Below are 20,440 nucleotides of genomic sequence, written 5' to 3'. Positions count from 1 at the left end.
TTTGCAAAGAATTGCATTACATCCATGCCTTACTGCTGGATTTGATTGTCAATTGCACTCTCCTGTGTACTTTGGGCTACATACACATCAGATAGAGTCACTTTTGGAGAAAGAACCCACTCTTCAATGAAGAAGGGCAGAAGAGATAGCCAGTCATGTTAGTGACTTTTACGAAGTCCCCGAAAGGCTGTCAGCAGGAACATCCTTGCAAGCGCCTCCCCGCCCACACCTGCCTCCAGCAAGCACCCTCCCACTCTTTGTCCCACTGTGGGAATATTTGGGAAGGCTCTTTACCTCTTGGACTCATTTTAAATTACATTCTGGCAGCAGTTGATAAATTCTATCTGTCTTCTGAGCCCCAGGCCCCCCTGAGATGGCTACTTATAATTGAAGAAAGAACAGATACCAAAACTTGACTCAGGCAGTTTAGGTTTATGTGCTTTGTCAATTTACCTGGGTTATTCCCCAGAAGACCAGGAGGATAAAGTTACCTGGGAGTGAAAAACAAGAAAGAGAGGTCCTTACAATGGGGGTTGTGCTTTACACTAAATAAAAATGAACAGTCAACCTCTGACACAGGTGCTTTTATTCACAAAGGTCAAGTTAAATAACTTGGAATTCATGTCCAGCCTTCACATAAACATCCAGCCTGTTGCCAGAAGTGCATCATTGTGTTGTGTGGCGTTTGTCTGTACTGGGCAAAGGCACAGTTAGTTAGACTCATGTTAATGACTTTGGGGCTCTGGTTGTGATTTCCACACAGGCCTGGCTTTGCCATGGCCACAGACTTTCTGCAAGAATCAGTATTCCCTAAAGCTCCAGGATCAGCCCTCAGTGCCCTCATGTTAGACCTTCTCCATCTGAGGGCGCATCTGGCCTCATGACTTTAATTACTCCCCCAATGTGAACAGACTTCCAGAACTTCCTTTTTCCGTCTTTTGCTATCTTTGGAGCACCAGTTCTGAGGCCCAGGTCAGGTGCCTACCATATTTTCTCTGTCTCAACCACCCAAGCACACACTCCCACCATCACCGAAAACGACATTTCCCTCTCAACTTTCTGATCTTTATAAACGGTGACTTTAAAAAAGGAGACTACTGTCCCAATAAGAAGACTCATGCGTAGGGAGTAGCCCCAGATATTCCAATGCTGTTCGCTGCAAAAGAATTGAGTCCTCTGACTTAAGTGAGGGGCCAAAAACCAAGTTCCTCTCATTCGCTGTAGCTTTTTGCAGCACCGAGTGTCTCCTATGTTATAGGTATAACCATTTTGGCCTGTTTTATTTCCTGTTTTAGACTGTGTGAAATCCTTCAGGGCAGAAACCGTGTTGCTATTTTTTTTTTTTATGCACCCCACAGAACATCAAATGGTATGTGCTCAGTAAACACTTGCTGAAAGAATAAATAAGAAAAGGACAAATGAGGGATGCCTGGGTGGCTCAGTCTGTTGAGCTGTCTGCCTTCCGCTCAGGTCATTATCCCAGGGTCCTGGGATAGAGTTCTGCATTGAGCTCCCTGCTCATCGGGGAGCCTGCTTCTCCCTCTGCCTGCAGCTTCCTCTGCTTGTGCTCTGTCTCTCTCTGCCAAATAAATAAATAAAATCTTTTTTAAAAAAAGAAAGGAAAAAAAGGACAAATGAGCAGGTAAGACCTTCTCTTATGGGAACCTCAGCTTTGAGTTCTCTGGCCTTTGATGACAATACTGGGTCTTGTGGCATTCCAACAGCATGCCTTCTCTCATTCTTTCTAAGTGCTCAGTGTACAGCTGGTAAGTCGCTTCTGATGCTGTTAGTTACATTTAAAAAGTGAGATGGTTGGCATTTGAGTCTCAGAGTTTTCGAAAATCAAATCTATAAATACTGATGCCTATTTTCCTCACTCAAAGGACAGAAAAAGTGAGACAACGTCCTGGAAAAGGCACATTCCAGGAAAGTCTCTAGGTTGGGGTTGGGTAAGAATGAATGCATTACCACCTGAAAATTTGATACATATCATTGAACTTTGAGCACTAACCTTGTGGGAACCACACTGTGAAGTTAATCCGTAAAGAGTTGCAGTTCCCCTAAAGACATCTCTGCTTGGGATATGAAAGTTATCTAGAGTTCTAAGAATTCTGCATTCAAGGTCACCGAGTGGATTTTGATATTTTTTTTCCTTTTCAAAAATAATGCATAAAATTGCATATGTAGAATAAAAAGCCAGGGTAAGAAACTCTCCTAATGAAGTGAGACCATCCTTTCCACCTCAAAAATTCTGAGTAGAGTATGAGTTAATGCTCAAGATGACTAGGCACACTCATCATAGAAAGATGCCAACTTCACATGATCCCTAGTGATTAGGATTACCATACATAATCAAATATCTGAACATCATGGTGTAATTGGCTGAAACCACTCCAGTGAATCCCAGCATACTTAGCATAAAATCCATACTCCTTCCGAGGGATTGGGAAGTCCTACATCAAGTTTCCACCAGTTTTTCCCATCCCATCTCTTGCCACTCATCCCATCACTCTCGATGTCCCATCCAGATAAGTTGTCTCTTGATTCTTTGAAAATATCAACTCCATACCTCACTCTACTCATGTATTTTTCACTTGCTGGTGTACTGTGCCAGGAATGTCCTCCCACACCTTTGCATAGCTGGTTAATTCTCAAGCCTTTTCTCAATAATTACTGAAAGTAGTGTGCCAAAGTCTCTCCCAGTCATCGCGCTCCACTTTATTTTTTCTTATAGCTCTTTTCACAGATTGGAGTTTATCTATGTATTATCGTATACCTCCTATTTGCTTATTTACCTATCTATGTGCTTACTGTCTCTCTCTTCCACTAGAATATAAGTTCATAGAGTAGAAAACCACAGAAAAACATAGCTCTCACCCTGGCACAAGAAAAACTGAATAATCTACAAAATCAAACTTTCTCGGAGCCCATCACAGACTGAGGTCACAAGACAACCAAGGAACTAAATTCCAAAAAGTGATAAACCTCTTCACGTGGAGACAAGACCCACAAACTGGGTCTGACAAAAACAAAAACAACCGCATAGTCAAGAGATAAGGCATTGACAGAGCTGTGCTCAGAAACTCAGAGATAACACATATGTTGGAACTATCAGGCAGAGTCTTTAAAATAACTGTGATAATTTATATTAAAAAATCTAGTGAAAAACACAAACAGGGGCACCTGGGTGGCTCAGTTGGTTAAGCGACTGCCTTCAGCTCAGATCATGATCCTGGAGTCCTAGGATCGAGTCCCGCATCGGGCTCCCCCCTCGGTGGGAAGTCTGCTTCTCCCTCTGACCCTCCTCCCTCTCATGCGCTCTCTGTCTCATTCTTTCTCTCTCAAATAAATAAATAAAATCTTTTAAAATAAAAAAAGAAAAAAGAAAAACACAAACAGCATGCATAAACAAATGGGGAATTTCAGCATAGAAGTGGAAAATTGTAAAAAGGAGTCAAGTAGAAATATTACCAAAACCCTCAGGATATCCGAAATGAATAGATACCATGATGGGCTTAAAATAAGACAGACCACACATGAAGAAAGAATCAGTGATCTTGAAGACAGGTCAATATAGAAATTATTCAAACTGAAATATGTAGGGAAAAATCAATGACTAAAAGCAAACAGAGCATCCAAGAACTACGAAACAACAATATCAAGTGGTCAAACACATGAGTTACTGAAGACCCAGAAGGAAAAGACAGAGAAAACAGACCCAAAAATATAAACTTCAAATGATAATGTTGAGGATCAAAGACAACAAATGATAGATCCAAGCAGCACAGAGAATCCCAAGCAGAATGAATAAATCCACATACCTAAACATAGATAGTGTGAGATGGAGAGAGGGCCGATACACTGAGACAGATCATAATAAAATTGCTGAAAATCAAAGTCAAAGAGAAAATTTTGAAGGTAAACAGGGATACAGGAAACATAACAAACAGGGCAGCAAAGAATACAGCTTTTCCAAACAAAAGCTAAAAGAATTTATTGTTAACTGACCTGCACTAAGCATTGAGTAATGTTAAATGAAATGCTTCAAGCAGAAGAAATCAGCTACTAGTCGGACATTTGTTTCAACACAAAGAAAAGAAATACACTTGAAATGATACACAAGAAGGAAGACACAGAATATATTTTCTGTTATTTTTAATTGCTCTAAAGGATGATGATTGAAAGCACATGAAAAGATGCTTGACACCCTTAGTCATCAGGGAAATGTTAATCAAAACCACAATAAAGTGCTATTCCAGGGCCACTAGAATGACTAGCATAGAAAAGCTAGACAATAACATATGTTGAGGAGGACATAGAGAAGACACCAGAGACTTTCTACACTGCTAGTGGGAGTGCACAATAAGGCAGGTGCCCTGAAACACAGTCTAGTGGTCCCACAGTTAAAAACACACTCACCACATGACTTCACAATTCCACTCATAGGTATCCACCCAAGAGACATAAAAATGTGTCCTCACAAAAACTTGTGCAGGAATGTTCATAGCAGAATTATTCATCAATAGCCAGAAGTTGGAACCTGCTCAAATGTCCATCAACTGACAAGTGGATAGACATGTGGTATATTCATATGATGGAATGTTATTCAGCATAAAAAACAATAAAATACCAACACATACTAAAATATGAATGAACTTTGAGAACATGCTAGGTGAAAGAAGCCAGTCACAAAGGATCACATATTATACAATTCCTTGTATATTCATTTTTTAAAAATAAGCAAATCTATAGAGGCAAAGGAAGATTAGTAGTTCCTAAGGGCTGAGTGACTGGAGCCTAGGGGATGATAGCCAAAGGGCACAGAGGTTCTTTTCGAGGTGATCAAAATGTTCTAAAATTTATTGTGGTGATGATGGTATATATCTGTAAGTATACTAAAAACCATTGATTTTTATGCTGTAAATGGGTTGTGTGGTATATGAATTATATTTAAATAAACTTCTTAAACTTAAAAGAAAAAGAAACTTACTCTAGGGCAAAAAAAGAGTAATAACGTATTGTGAACTTTATAACATATGGAGAAGTGTACGATGACAATAGTACACAGGTTTGAAGGGAGCCAATGGGGGTTTACTTTTGCAATCAAATGAGAATACTACAGCTGAAAATACAATAACTGGAATGATCAACTCAATAACAATAAATTAGGGACAGAAAAAGAATTCATAGCACACCAAGGATATGTTGGTAGAAAATATTCAGATAAAGGCATGGAGAGAAAAAGGAGTGAAAAATGTGAGAAAGAACATGTATGTTTAATTGGAATTACAAAAAGAGAAGAAAGAAAAAAAGGGCACAAATAATATTTGAAGAGATAAAGGCTAAAAAATTTGAAAACATTCAGGAATGTCTCTGAAGTCCAGGGCACGTGGGAGACTCAGTCAGTTACGTGTCTGACTTGATTTTGGCTCAGGTCATGATCTCGGGGTTGTGAGATGGAACCTGGTGTCAGGCTTCCCACTCATCAGGGAGTCTGCTTGAGATTCTCCCTCTGCCCCTACCCCTGCTTGTGCATTCTCCTTCTCAAATAAATAATTTTTTTTAAAAGAATGTCTCTGATGTCCAAGCAAAGTAAATACAAAGTAAGTCATACTTCAGCACATCATAATAAACTCCTGAAAACTGAGAGTAAAGAAAAACATTTTTAAAGACCAGAGAAAAAGGACTCATTACCTACAAAGTTGCAACAAAATGGCTTACAGTTAACTTCTAAAGAGAATTTGTGGAAGTAAGGAGACATTGGCGTGGCACTTTCAAAGTGTGGACCGACATTATCAGCCAACTTGGAATTCAGGACCCAGTGAACATATGCAATTTGCAAGTGAAACTAAAGTGGTTTTGTCATACATAAAGATAACTTGGTCCTAATAGTTCTGCACTAAAATTAAGTTGAAGACCATCTCTCAGACTGAAATAAGAAACTGTAGGAAGAGTAAAGCAATAATGGGAAGGTCTTATGTGGCTAAAACATATGTAGAATTTAAGTACATAAATACAATAGCACAAAGTGAAAGAGAAGTAAATGGAGATAAATATTTTACTTTGTATAATACCTTTAACATGGTTGACTTTTTTGAATAGGTGACATTACACACCTAATCTACAGAACACAAATTCTTTCTGAGTGCAAAACAAGCATTTATCAAATTGGCCACATTATAAAAATAAGGCTGTTCTCAACACATTTCCAATGATTGAAATAGTAGTGTCTTCTCTGACTGCATAGATTTAAGCTAGAAATCCACCTCCAAAATAAATAAATAAATAAATAAATAAATAAATAAATAAATAAATAAAACCTGGGAAATAATCAGATGTCTTAACATTAGTGATAATCTTCTGAATGATGTATGGGTCAAAGGGTTACTTGTAATGAGCAGTGGAGAATATTTTGAACTAGATGGTAACAAAAATATAATATATATAAGCTTTGGGATGCAGCTAAAGCCATGCCTAGAAGGAAATTTTTAATCATAAATACATCTATTAGAAGATAAAAAAATAAGTGATTGAAATATCCATCTCAAGAAATTAGAAAAAAATTAAACCCAAAGAAAATGGAAGGAAAAAATAATAAAAAACAGATATTAATAAATTAGAAAACAAATATATAGTAGAGAAAAATCAGTACATAAAAATTCTTTGGAACGATTAATAAAATTGAAAATTCTTAATAATACTAAATGAGATAAAATGAAAGAAGCCACAAATCAATATCAGTAATGCAAAAGAGGACATCACGAAAGACCCTACAGATAACTGAAAGAAAATATTATCAACAACTTTACGCCAATAAACTCAACAGCAAAGAAAATGCACACATTCCTTTAAAAAATACAGCTTACAAAAATGGACAGGAAGAAAAAAATTAAAAATTCCAATTTTGTGAACTAAAGTTAATTCTTTATTAAAAATCTACTGTAACAAAACTCCATGCCCACATAAGTTCACTTGTAACATTTTAAAAACATTGAAGAAAGAAATAAAACCAATCCCACAGAAACTGTTCCAGAAAATAGAGAGGACACTCTTCTCAACCAGTATTATGAGGCCAGCATAACCTTGATTTCAGAATCTTTTCAATGACATTAGAAGAAAGGAAAATTATAGTCCAATCTCTTTCATGAATTTAGACACAAAAATTCTCCATAAAATATTAACAAATCAAATCCTAAGAAATATAGAAGGATAATAAAACATGAGCAAATTGGGTTTATCTGAGGAATGCAATGCTTATTTAACATTAAAGAGTTAATCAGTGTATTTGTCATATAAGTGGAATAAAAACTGTGCTATCATTTCAACAATTGCAGAAGAATCATTCGATCAAATTTAACAATAATTCACAAAAAAATTCTTAGCAAATTAGGAATTGACAAAAATTACTTAAATTAATGGATTTCTTATAAAAAACCTTTTAACTCACATCATAATTAATGCTAAACTATTTAAACTTTTACCACTAAGAAACAAGACAAAAATACCTGCTACCACACTTCTGTTAACATTGTCCTGGAAGTTCTAGGCAGAGCAGAAAGCAAGAAAAGGAAATAAAAGCCATTATGATGGTGTATTAGGTTCCTGTGACTGTTGTAACAAGTCACCACAAATTCAGTGGCTTAAACAGAAATTTATTCTCTTATACAGGTCTGGAGACTAAAAATCCAAAATTGAACGATTGTACTCTTGGGGGACTCTAGGGGAGAATCCACTCCTTGTCTCTTTCAGCTTCTGGTAATTCCAGGCTTGAGACTGTGTCATGTTAATCTCTTCCCCCATGTCCATAGAAACTCCCCCTGTGTGTGTATCCTCCTTTTCTTCTCTCTTATAAGGACACAACATGATGGCATTTAGGGTCCATCCAGTTAATCCAGGACAATCCCCTTACCTCAAGATCTTTAATTTAATTATATCTGCAAAGGGCCTTTTTACAAAAAAAGGAATGTTTACAAATTTCAAAGATTAAGATTTGACATCTTTGGGTAGCCATCAATCTACCCTAATGGAAAATGAGTAAATAAAATTATCATCCTTTACGGCCAACATGATTTTATAAATCATTAACTAGAAAAATCTATAGATAAACTGTTAGGTAAGTGAATTTGCTGAGGTTGCTAGATACAAAGCACTATTTTAAAATTAATTGCATTTGACATACAATCAACAAACAACTAGAAAATAAACTTTTAAGAAGATATCATAAGCATTAGCATAAAAACCCACTGAGTATCTAGAACTAAGTCAAACAAGTGATGCACAACACCTCTACAATAAAATACGACCATAACTGAGGGACATCGGAGAAGGCCTAAATAACTAGAGGGGTAGATCATGTTTCACAGTTTGAAATATTCAATATTGTAAAGATGTCAGTTCTCCCTAAGTTGATCAATGGATTCAAGGCAATCCAAATAAAATTCTTCGTTGCTTTTTAAAATGGAAGTTGACAAGCTGATACTTGAATGTATGTGGGAACACAAGGGGCCAATAATAATCGAGATAAGCTTGAAAAAGAGCAACAGCAATGTAGTTCTTAGACTACCAGACATCAAGATTTAATATAAAACTGAAGTAATTAAAATAATGGTATGAGTAATTAAGATATACTGGCATACTCAGGGGAAAGAAAGTCCAGAAAGAGAGCAGCACTAACATTACTCTTTCCTTAAGTATTTTCTCCTTCCAGACTCCCACTCTCTCCTCATCCTTCCTGGCTTACCTAGTGCACATTTTTTTTTTAATGAGAGAATTGTCTGTACATTGATCTTAACCCTCTACTGCTATAATCTTCTGGAGGGAGAGTAACAAATCTACTACCCTTTTATATATAATAAATGCTAGCCCCCTCTGTAATTTCACTCACAGAAAGGAGACCCTGCAGAGAACCTTCTAGATGATCCAATCCAACTTACAGTCTTACTAAAGAGCAAACTTCAGTTCTGAGAGGTAGAGAGACCTGCCAGAGTAGCATATGTAGGTAATGGAGGAACCAAACCTGGAGTCTGGGTAAGAGAAATTCTAAGCTGACGGTCAGGAAATTCTAATATCTCTGGCTCCCTATGAAAAATACAAAGAATATACTCTAACCCTGTATTAAAAAATAGCCTTTGCTCTTTGTCTATTTCTTAAAATATTGCGATCTGTTTTCTATTAAGATCTGGCAAGTCTCATCAGAATGGATTTTCATTTATAGAGTCAATCCTCCGGGGAAGGAGTGGGATGGAAGGGGAGACAGGAACGGCAACTCCAGCATCTCTGAGCCCTCCCTGCTCTCTTTACACTAAACCTTGAGCAGAGAAGACATCTTGACAGGTGCTCCTGGTCCTGCTGTTGGGGTGGGCAGATGAGGAATGATAAGGCAGCACCTGCTACAGAAGACAGGAGAAGAAGGAGACGCCAGCAGTTGACTGTGAGCTGAAAGAAGGTGAAGAAGTTCCACCTTGCGGGCCACAATCTGAGTTCTGAATTGATTTCCCCTTTGAAATCCTATCGTGTATGAAAGTTCATTTCAGCTCTTCATAAGGTGTCATTGGAAGGGCCATAATCCAGACCTAAGGACGGTGTTAACAGACTGTGGTCCTACCTCTCCTCAGAGGTCAGTGCTGGGGGACAGGAGTAATCCGAGAGCACTCTAAGGGAAAGGAGAATCTTGGGGAACAAAAGGAGCCACCTTAATGGCCTGCGGACCCATCTGAGCCAGAAATCTCTTTCTATTGCTCACTTTTCTCTACTACATGAATTAAGATTTATCTTATGAAGGAAGTTACTTGTATCTTCTGCTTCCTCTGGAAGCCTTCTGCTTCCTCTGGCATGTGAACCATTGTGCTGGGAAATCTGACCTTACTTCTTCCCATGTCTGGTCATACCTTTCTCTTATCAGAAAATTGGTCTCCTTAATCCATGGGAGATTTGTTCACAAATAGGCAATCCAACTTTTCACAGGCCAATTTTCTCTCTCTCTCTCTCTCTCTCTTTCTCTCTCCCCTCAGGCTTCTGTCACAACTTGAAGTTCTCTGGTGGGAAATGCATTTGCATCTGGTGGCTGAAATGCACTGCCAACAATCAGGTGGGAGAGAGAAGAGCTGGGGCAGGTATCCCAGCACCAAGAGGCCCAGACATCACAGATCCTGGCAGTATTTCAACAGGAACAGAGAGAGACTTCCAGAGATGGGAAACAAGACTCTTCCAACTAGGAAAACAAATTTAGTTTAACCTTAAGCTCCAAATCACCACAGCTAGCTGCCTCAGAGAGTTAGCCAGGCTCTCTTAATGGAAATAACTGGTGGACAAGGGTTAATATCTATACCCTCAAAATCTCATCTGTCTCTGCCATGCTGGACAGGTCCATGTCAAGACAAGGTAGCCATGGGAAGAGAAAGAGCCTTATTTTTCTCTCTCACCTCTCCATAATGCCCTGTTGTGTCTGGGAAGGCATGGGGATAGAAAGTATGGTGAGAAATTTCACCACATCAAACTGTCTCAATCCCCTTTTTTATAGCTGTTATGGAAAATGGAGGAAGTGTTTAAGCCCTGGGTCCATATGTTTTAAAAAATAATTATAAAATAAGAGAAATATGCATTTCATGCATGAAGCATTTTAAGACACTGGAGTATGGGGCGCCTGGGTGGCTCAGTCGTTAAGTGTCTACCTTCGGCTCAGGTCGTGATCCCAGGGTCCTGGAATCGAGCCCCGCATCGGGCTCCCTGCTCTGCAGGGAGCCTGCTTCTCCCTCTCCCACTCCCCCTGCTTGTGTTCCCTCTCTCTCTGTCTCTCTCTCTGTCAAATAAATAAATAAAATCTTTAAAAAAAAAAAAAGACACTGGAGTATGAATTTCACAAAAACCCACGCTTAGGTCAGAACACTGGTTGGCATTCATCACTTACTATAAACCTTGATGTTAGTGCCTGGATTCCTGGGGATCCTCTGTCTGCTTCAGCAGCCTCTGCCAGCTTTCAGAGTTCACAGCTCTCTGGTGTCACAATGTCACATTGTGAGAGAATGTGTCATTCAGTACATACTCCCATAGTCCTTGGTACAACCCATGGTGAAAATGACCAGGCGATATGTTCTGTGGCTTCCTTTTGTTTTTCCTTTGGAAAGATTTCAGGAGAGATTTGGTAGATTTTTTTAGGAATCATAGGCTTTTGGGGGGAAAACAGTGTGATCACTTATTTATTGAAACATTAGACAGTAGAACAGAATGTCCAAGGTGACAAGTCCTAGGGCTAGCCTGCCTGGCTTTACTTCTCATTGCCATTAATATCCAGTTGTGTGGACTTGGGTTGTCTATGTCTCAAAAAAATCTTCATACATGATAAAATGGGGATCATAACAGAACTTGGCTTCATACAATTATTGTATGTAAAGGAACACATTGCTGACGAGTACATATTGGCTGGTAGCATTAAAAACTTAAGAGTTTCTCAACATCCATGTGGGAAACTGCCTTTTATCTGTCCTTTTAAAAATAAAATTTATGTATAAATAAATTAAATAAATTTATTATAAATAAATACAATAAAATAGAGAAGAGGAAAAAAACATTCTTGCTGCCGTTCCTCAAAAGAAAACCTTAGTTAAATTTAGTATGTTTCCTTCTGGTCTTTTTATGACATAGATCAAAAAATCGCACACATAGTTGTAAATTTGCTATTAATCCTAATCAAGGAGATGCCTTGTAAACATAAATGTACTGGGCGGCCCTATGTCATCTTGCTTGATGCACTGTCCAGAGTGGTCTCTGTGGTCATTCCGTGGAGCACTCCTGCTTCCTCAGCCAGAGGGCAAGAGCCCCAGGGGGCATTTTTACCAACAATAGATCTCTCATTTTTATAAACACAGGTCTAGGCATATGATAAATTCTCAATAAATAGTTATAGAACAGGATTGCGAAACCATGGGGTTATTTATTATTGTTACAGTAGTAATATTGAAAACTCTAGATAGGGAAGGACCACTAACCTTGTTTGCTGGAACGGCTGATGTTTCTTTCCTTTTTTTTTTTTTTTTTAAGATTTATTTATTTACTTTCAGGGGGGAAGGGACAGAGGGAGAGAGTCTAAGCTCCATGCTGAGCCCAACACTGGGCTCAATCTCACATGACCCTGAGATCACGACCTGAACCAAAACCAAGAAGAGTCAGATGCTTAACTGACTGAGCCACCCAGGCGCCCTTTGAACAGCTGATGTTTCTAAGGGACAGTTACTGTTAATGAATTCAAAGAAGAATCCCAAGTGCTACCTTTTGAGGATAACTTTTGGTCCCATTAGGGATAACATCAAAGTTTAAGAGCTGGTTTGGAAATTTTTATAGAGGACCAAGGATACTTGAGTAGCCCAGACCAAAGATGGCTGCTGATTATATTCCTTAAGGGCCCAGCTGGAAGAGGGTCACAGGTGGTGGGATGGTGGAGGAAAGGTCCATCTACTCAGTTGGCCCCATCAGGTGGGGTGGTTGTCATAGTCTGGTTGATCTCACCTTGGATACTCTCCCAGGACTGGCTCTCACAGCGAAGTCAGTGTTTGTCTTTGAAGCCCACCTCCTCATCCTCTTCTGGGTGGTAAACTTACTCCTAGACTTGCTGAGCTACTTCTGCTCTATCCAGAGTTGACTTTAGGAAATCAGCCTTTGTTTGCCATTGGTGTGTCACTAGGAATGAATCACTGTGCTCCCCCCCCCGGGGTGGCTTAATTTTTGAAGCCTCATCTATCATTGTGAGAAAGGTATTTCTGGCTCCCATGTCAGGCAACAGGGAAGGGAAGACTTTGGGGAACATTAGATCCACCGCAGGTCCTGGACTTGTACTACAAAAATGGTCACAGCACAATGCTGCCCTTGCTCTTATTTTCCCCAATGCTCCTGGAACTCTCCTCCTAATAACCCTGACTTCAGTATTCTTCTTATCTTCTTTTCAACTATGGAGCGGCACGAGTGGATTTTCTTATTGGATCTTTACAGTAATTAGTACAGCTGGTAGGGAAGAGACTAATTATCTCCATTTCACAGATGGAGAAATTAAGATTTCAAAAGAACTGTCAAAGCTAAGGTACCTAGAGTTTAGTGGCAGAGCCAGGAGTAGAAGCCAGGTGCCCTGCCTTGGGCCCAGAGCATTCTCCTCAGAAGCACACCACCGTGCGGAGGTGGTGTCTGAAGTTAGGACCAGTAGCCCTTTCTTGGGGCTGGGTCTTTCTTGCCATTCAAGTAAGGACCAGGCTTTGGTGGAAGAGGTTGTTTGATCCCCGTGAGCTGCCACCCACCTCCACAGGTCTGCCCACTGGTGAGACAAGAGGTGTGGGGCGGGGTGGGTGGTCAGAGTGGCTGTACTTGGCCTCTGCTATCACCAGTCCCTGAGGCAGTCCAGGACTTCTTTCTAGTGGAGCTGAACATTTTTTCCCCCAACAGTCCAGAGAAATAAGGTTTTATATGTGCAATCTTTTTATTTTTTTTTAAAGATTGTATTTAGTTATTTGAGAGAGAGGGGGAGAGAGTACGAGCAGGGGGAGACGCAGAGGGAGAAGCAGACTCCCCGCTGAGCAGGGAGCCCAACTCAGGACTCGATCCCAGGACCCTGAGATCATGACCTGTGCTGGAAGGCAGACGCTTAACCGCCTGAGCCACCCAGGTGCCGCTATTATGTGCAATCTTACATGTCTCTCTAGTAATCCCAAGTCAAAATTCACATTTTTCTAGTCTATATTTACTCTTTACTCCCTTTTATTGATATTTGGTTGTCAAGGTATCATTGCTATTGATATGTGCTGAGGGAGAGGGGCTATGGAGACAATCTCCTGGGTGGGTTATGTTGATATGGGGTGGGGGGAGGTTACTTGTCCTAATCTGTCAGTTCTGATGCTGATAAGGTAACAAGAGCCATTACTCTCTTAGTATTTCCTTGACTACATGCCCTTGGTGTCAAGCACAGATAATATATTTAATGTGTAATATGAGTGTTTCTATCATATATATTTTTTAAAGATTTTTTTATTTATTTGTGAGAGAGAGAGAGAGAGAGAGCATGAGCAGGGGAGGGGAGGGGCAGAGGGAGAAGCAGACTCCCCGCTGAGCAGGAAGCCAGATGCAGGCCTCGAGTCCAGGACCCCAAGATCAGGACCTGGGCAGAAGGCAGACGCTTAACTGACTGAGCCACCCAGGCACCCCATATCATATATTTATATGTACATATTTATCCTGTATACAATATTTGTGGAATTGATTTGAATTGAATTAAATTTAAAAAAATATGGTGTAAGGGCTATAACAGACATTTGATAGGACTACTTATACTTCAGAATAGAATAAATTAGTCCATATTAAATTAGTCCTCTATTATACATTATATGTTCAATTGCTCCTCTGTTATAGGAGGATCCATCCTCTTGTAAGTGTGAAGACAAAGGAGATGGTAGCATATGGTCACTAGGAGTATCAGGTTTGGACCCTGACACTCTCAGGCTTAAATCTGTTTTGACACTTACAGCTATGTGGCCGTGATCAAGGTAACGAATTTTCATCAGTTTCAACTCTGCCATCTGTAAAATGGGTATGATAACAGCCCCATCCTGTAGGTGAGATAAATTCAGAGTTCATGTAAAGCACCTGGAACAATGCTCAATAAATATTAGGTATTGGTATCATTCCAATTAACTGGATGAGAAGATAATGTGGGGGTGGTTATGAAGTGGGAGACTCAGAGAAGTCAGGATAGACAGACTTTCCAGCAGCTCTTTCAAGGACGAGCTGCAGGGGTGGGAGTCTGCAGATAGACGGTTGGTTCTGAGTCTATTTCAAGGGCCCGGGATGATGAACAGGGCTTGAACTTGAACTAAGCTGGTGCCCAGTTCAAGTGGTGGTGAGGACAGGATGGATTTGAGAATTCTTTAGGAGGTAGAATCAGAGGGACTTGGCGGTGGGGAAGGGAAGAATTGAGAATAACTCCTAGGTTTCAAGTCTGGGAGCCTGAATGGTGTCATCAACAAAAAGATGCTTTGTGAGAGGAAATGATGAGCTCAGTCCTGGCCCCGTTCCCCTCCAGGTGCTGTGGGATCCACAGGTAGAGATGGCTATAGTCCATGGGGCATGTGGCTATGGGTTTCTGCTTTCTCTGTGTCCTTCAAAAATAAAGACAACATTTGGATAATATCTGCATAGGAGTAGTAGGGAAACCATGTTTGTGTGAATATCACCCAGGGATAATATGGAACAGACTTTCTCAGTTTTGACACGATTGACATTTCAGATGGGAGAGTTTCTTGCTGTGGTGGTGAGAAACTGTCCCGTGCATTGTAGGATGTTTAACAGTGCACCTGGCCTCCACCCACTGGATGCCAGGAGCATCCCCTCTCCCTAGGTACAGAAACCAAAAATGTCTCCAGAAGTTGCACAATTCCCCCAGTTGGGAACCACTGGCTAGAAGAAAGGCAAGAGTCCAAGGAACTGAACCCTGAAGTCTACCAACATTTTTTTTTAAAGATTTTATTTATTTATTTGACAGAGACACAGCGAGAGAGGGAACACAGCAGGGGGAGTGGGAGAGGGAGAAGCAGACCCCCCGCGGAGCAGGGAGCCCGATGTGGGGCTCGATCCCAGGACCCTGGGATCACGACCCCAGCCGAAGGCAGACGCTTAATGACTGAGCCACCCAGGCGCCCCTACCAACATTTAAAAGGAAGACAGAGGAATCAAAGTGTGAACCATCATCGAAAGAGGAGAGCTCCAAGAAAGAAGTGTTTGGAAAGTCCACCTCTTCGGAGAACAAAAATCTTTGAATTTGGTGCTAAGGAGGTGCTTCAGGACCCTCTTCACACAACTGACCGGGGACTGGGGCTCGAAGATGGAAATAAATGGAAGGCATGGGAGAGTCAGGGAAAGTAAACTCTACTTTCAGTAACCTTGAGTAAGAAATGAAGGCGTGAGGAGCACAGTAATTAAAGGGGTGGAGCGTGAAGTGAGTGTCTTCTAAGGAATGAAACCTCTTACGTAGTGCTAGTTGGTGAACGCTTTGAAGGCAACGACCATAACTTCCTTCTTTTTGACATGTCATCCTGGATTTATAGAAGAGGCTCAAGAAATATATGTCAGTTAAATCAGGGACTTGTTTTGTACTCTTCCTTGGATTGTGGATATTTTAAAACAGCTCCAGGAAGAAAGTGATGTTTAACACAAAAGGATGAATCACAAATGGCAGAATTTCAGACATGAGTCAGAGATGTTTTGGGTGTAGACTTGCCTTGTGTCCTGTAACCATACCACCTATTCACCTCACATTTCCCATATGAACCGATTGTTCTTTTCTTTGCCAACCAGACTTCGTTCCCTAACTCAAGCCATGGGTAATCATTTCACCCTTGACTAATTGACGGTGACAAGTGGCTACTAAATTGGGCAGATAAGGAGAACAAATTTTGTGTCCTTGTTTTTCCTGGACTCTTCAGGCTGGGCGAGATTGGAATGTTCCCCTGGATTGAATTGCACAAAATTGTACTGTCAGTCTTAAGGATGTCTGCCTGAGCTAATGAGATGCAAATAGTGACACATCAGAAAAAGAGCCCAACTGAAAACCTCATAACTTATAATGTTGTCCTAAGGGCGGCAGCAGAGTACATAAAAGGAGAGGGAAAAAGAACACAGCTTGCAGAATGACTTTTGAGTGATGAGTTGTTGGTTTATCTATAGCTTATGAACCTAATCTCAGCCTCAAAAGATGAATGAGAACAGATTCTGAGAAAGGAAATCTCTTATTCGAAGACGCGGAATTGTCATTTTGGAAAGCCACAAAGGCGAAGTTTATTTTCATTTGGTTTTGACCTCAGTTCGTGTCTTCTCCCCCAGAAGAACTCATAACCAGAAATAGCTTTTTGTTTTAAATTTGGTAACCAATATCACTTACACCAAGAACCATCCCAGACCATAGCCGCGGAGAAGCAAGGATTGATTGAGGTCTTACTTATTACTCATAGCCGTGAGTTACAGCACTCAGCAACTCAGCACTCAGTTACAGCACTCAGTCTGCCTCCTAGCAGTAGCTTGGTTAATGTGTGTTGAACTAACAGGGAGTGATTTTTTTTTTTTAACTGATGCAGTTTAAAGTCGGATTTTGAATCTCTAATTTGATTTTACATAAAAATTCAGAAAAGTCAGCCTAGTATCTGGTGACACCATTGCTTTGAGGAGAACAGCTCTTAGGTAAGCCCCAACTTTTGATGTATCGCTAAACAGCGAGCTTAATCAGAACGCCTTTCTTGAAGCCCATATGATAAGCAGTGAAATGCTAATTGAAATGTACTTTCCCCAGCGAACCACTTAACAATTTATATAAATATCAAAGCCCCGGGCTTTACTGTCAGTCTTTGTTTTGGAATGAGAAATTTATAAAAAACATATGTTTCCAACTGTCATTGACAAAGCGTTCTGAAAATATGGCCACTGAATCACATCCGACTTTTCTTTCTGCAGACACCAAACTAGTCAGGGTGCATTTCTCTGTTAATAACATCTTTTTTTTTTTTTTTTTCCAGAAGGAATCTACTCTGCACTGGGGTTTCATTACCAAATTCCGGGGAGCTGTTAATAATGAAGCCGGTGTCGAAGAAAAGAATGGCCAGGGAGAAGGAGATAATGTATTTGAAATTCTAATTCTGAAAGATGAGAAAAAGGAAATCAGTTGTGAGAGAATGGTAATCCTAACGAAAAATATGGTCTCGAGGCAACCATTAGACGGTTGAGTCTGGGTCCCTTTCATGGGCCAAGTTCTGTGATTGGAAGTGAAATCCTTCCCAAATCTGAAGAGCTTCCTGCATGAGTTGGGAGAGGGACAGTCAGACTGCAATCCTAAGTCTGGCTCGCAGAAGGACTTGGGAGTTGAGCGGAAAGTGTGAAATCCTACAATAACTGTATCATTGTGCCAGACAGAGCCTCTTTTGTCTCCTTAAGCTATCTGACTTTCCCATAGGGTTCCTTTCCCCAAACATGCCACAAATCGTGTTGCTTAATGAAAAATGCCACTCAGGACAAGGTAGCTTTCACCAACGGCCATACGTGGTGGACATTCTAGTAATTCTAGTCCTATGGGAGAGCAGGCCAGGCTTAGGCAGCTTGGGAAAATGAGTTCTGAGAGTGGCACCCAGGGAACTGCCCGGCTGGTGGGGCAGAGGGAACGGGTCATATGTCAGCCCATGCCCTCCGCGAGCCTCTCCAATGCATCTCGAAAATGCCACGGACCCTGAAACCCATGCAATCGTTTTGTTTCTGGTCTACGTATAAATCTTTTAATTGCATGTCCTAAGCCTTGAGACATTTATGTGGAATTGTTTTGGGGGGGAAAAAAAGGAAAGGAAGGAAGAAAGGAAGGAAGGAGGAAACTTGCTGGCAGTCAAGCGATCTGCATTTCATTTCAATTTAGATAGTTTTGCTATACATTTTTTCCCAAGGTTTCCTGGATTTCAATAATATATCTTTCATCACCAGATCACCAAAAACTGGTTGTGTTGAGCTGTCCTTGGGGCTTTGGAGTGCATATCAGGGATTACTTTATAACTGGGAACTTATGAATTGTACTGGGTTTACAAATGACTTGTTTTTCTCAGTTTAATGGTCAAACCATGAAACTGATAACGTATTGATGGAAGGGTATGTGTATGATATGTTAATGGGTCTTTGAGAACAGGATTAAAATGCAATCAAAACACACACACACAACTAGTTTTAAATAAGACATTTGCTGGGTAGATGAGCTCTGACTGCCATGGATTGCAGGCTTTAAAATGTCCATTTTAATGTGTTCTTATGTCTCTACCCTTGACACCCCTATCCCACCTACTTTAAGAGCTTGGGGGTTGATTAAAAATTTTTGGCAGCTATCATTTGCCATTGCAACCCAAGCAAGGCATTGTACAGCCCAGTGGACTGCTGGCAAGAACCAGTCCTGAGCTCCAGTGTTCGCTGACGTGCATGGTGGAAGTCACTGGGTGCTGAGGGTGGTAGGCTGGGAAGGGCAAGGGAGCATGGCACCTTTCTGAGCACATCTGTTTTATTTCCCATCCAGTCTGATGGCTGTAGCAGGGCATAGGGGCCCATAGGTGGGGGAGGGGGGTTTCTATAAAAGACATGTTTGGATTTCCGTTTTATTGGAATGAAAGACCCTGCGTTTGCCAAATTGCAAGCTCATAGAGCTTCCTGGGCCGGGAGCGGGGAATTCAGCTGCAGCCTTTGGAGTGGAGGTGATTTATGGCCGGCAAAAGGAAGAGTCCAGGTCCACACAGTGAGGGAGTTGGGAATTGAGAAGGCAGCCCAAGAAAATGTAAGCAGCACTGGAATGTTCCTGCCTCTCCAAATGCTCTCTCAGTATAACATTGTGAGGAGTTGGGTGTAAACGAATCAGAAACATATGGATTAAACTTCCCTCCAAATGGGGGAAAGAGTGGGAAACAATGATTGTCAAACTGGGGGCGTGGATGATTCTAATGTGAACTCACTTGAAAAATATCCCAGCTGACTGACAGATGAAAGGTCTCCCCGTGATGGCCTCTCTCCAATTTTGGAGGACAGTTACACTGAAAGCTGATAGTCGAAACTGCGTCTATTATTCCTGAGATGATAGATGTTCTCGCATTCACGGCCTGTCCCCTCCTGCACCCTCCACATCCAAGGCCACCTCCAAACTGTAGGGTCTTTCCACTGTCCTCTTAGGACCCCCCTTGGCTGCCACTCCTCTTACCTTTTTAGGTTCCTTTTCAGCACAGTGATTTTACTGGTAATTTCCCCCCCAAAGATAATGGAATAAAAATGAGTGTTGTTTAAAGTTGCAGCATCATTTCTCTGCCACATGCATCCTATGCATGACAATTTTGGTTAATGTTTAAAAAAAAATTGGAAATTTCATTTGGAGAGTTTGTAGTTCTGTGAGGTGTTACTGGGATGCTAAAGTGATTCTTGGGATGAGGTGCCCTAGAGGGAAGGTTGGAGGAGTGAGAGACGGAGGATTCCGCAGGTAATCTGAATCCGAGGCTGAACATAGCTATGCGGTTCCACACCGGCATGGAATAATCGTCATAACATTTCTGGGCTGCTGAAAATGCTCTGGGCATGATGCTAAGATTTCAGTGTGTCCTCTGAGAGTAACTCTGGGAGCAAGTGTGTAGGATACCCATTTTACAGATGGGAAAACTGAAGCACAGAGATGTCAATCACTTATTTATGTGTACAAAGCTCATAGCACACAGGAGGACTAGGGTGAGGTTCCTCAGTTGCAACATTTAAGAGAGGGCCCCCAAACTAAGGAATCCAGATAAATGTTATTTATTTTTTGTTCTTTTTCTCAGTTTAGTTAAAAAAATTTTTTTATTGAAGTAGAGTTGACACACTGTGTTACATTAGTTATATTCGTTCCAGGTATACCAGATAAATGATATTTAAAAGTAAG

The 20,440-nt window shown here is 40.7% G+C and overlaps 1 long non-coding RNA gene across 1 annotated transcript in view; it reads left to right on the top strand.

Annotated features, from left to right (window-relative positions):
* Window positions 1–20,147, top strand: part of LOC118543884 (uncharacterized) — an 87,482-nt gene extending 67,335 nt beyond the window's left edge. Inside the window, exon 3 of the long non-coding RNA XR_004921307.2 lies at window positions 17,538–20,147. This is a non-coding gene — a long non-coding RNA (uncharacterized LOC118543884). The remainder of the gene's footprint in view (window positions 1–17,537) is intronic.
* Window positions 20,148–20,440: the final 293 nt, after the last annotated feature.

Source organism: Halichoerus grypus, chromosome 4 (genome assembly GCF_964656455.1).
Source record: "Halichoerus grypus chromosome 4, mHalGry1.hap1.1, whole genome shotgun sequence".
NCBI lineage: Eukaryota > Metazoa > Chordata > Mammalia > Carnivora > Phocidae > Halichoerus > Halichoerus grypus.
This window is presented reverse-complemented; position numbering and strand designations above follow the sequence as displayed.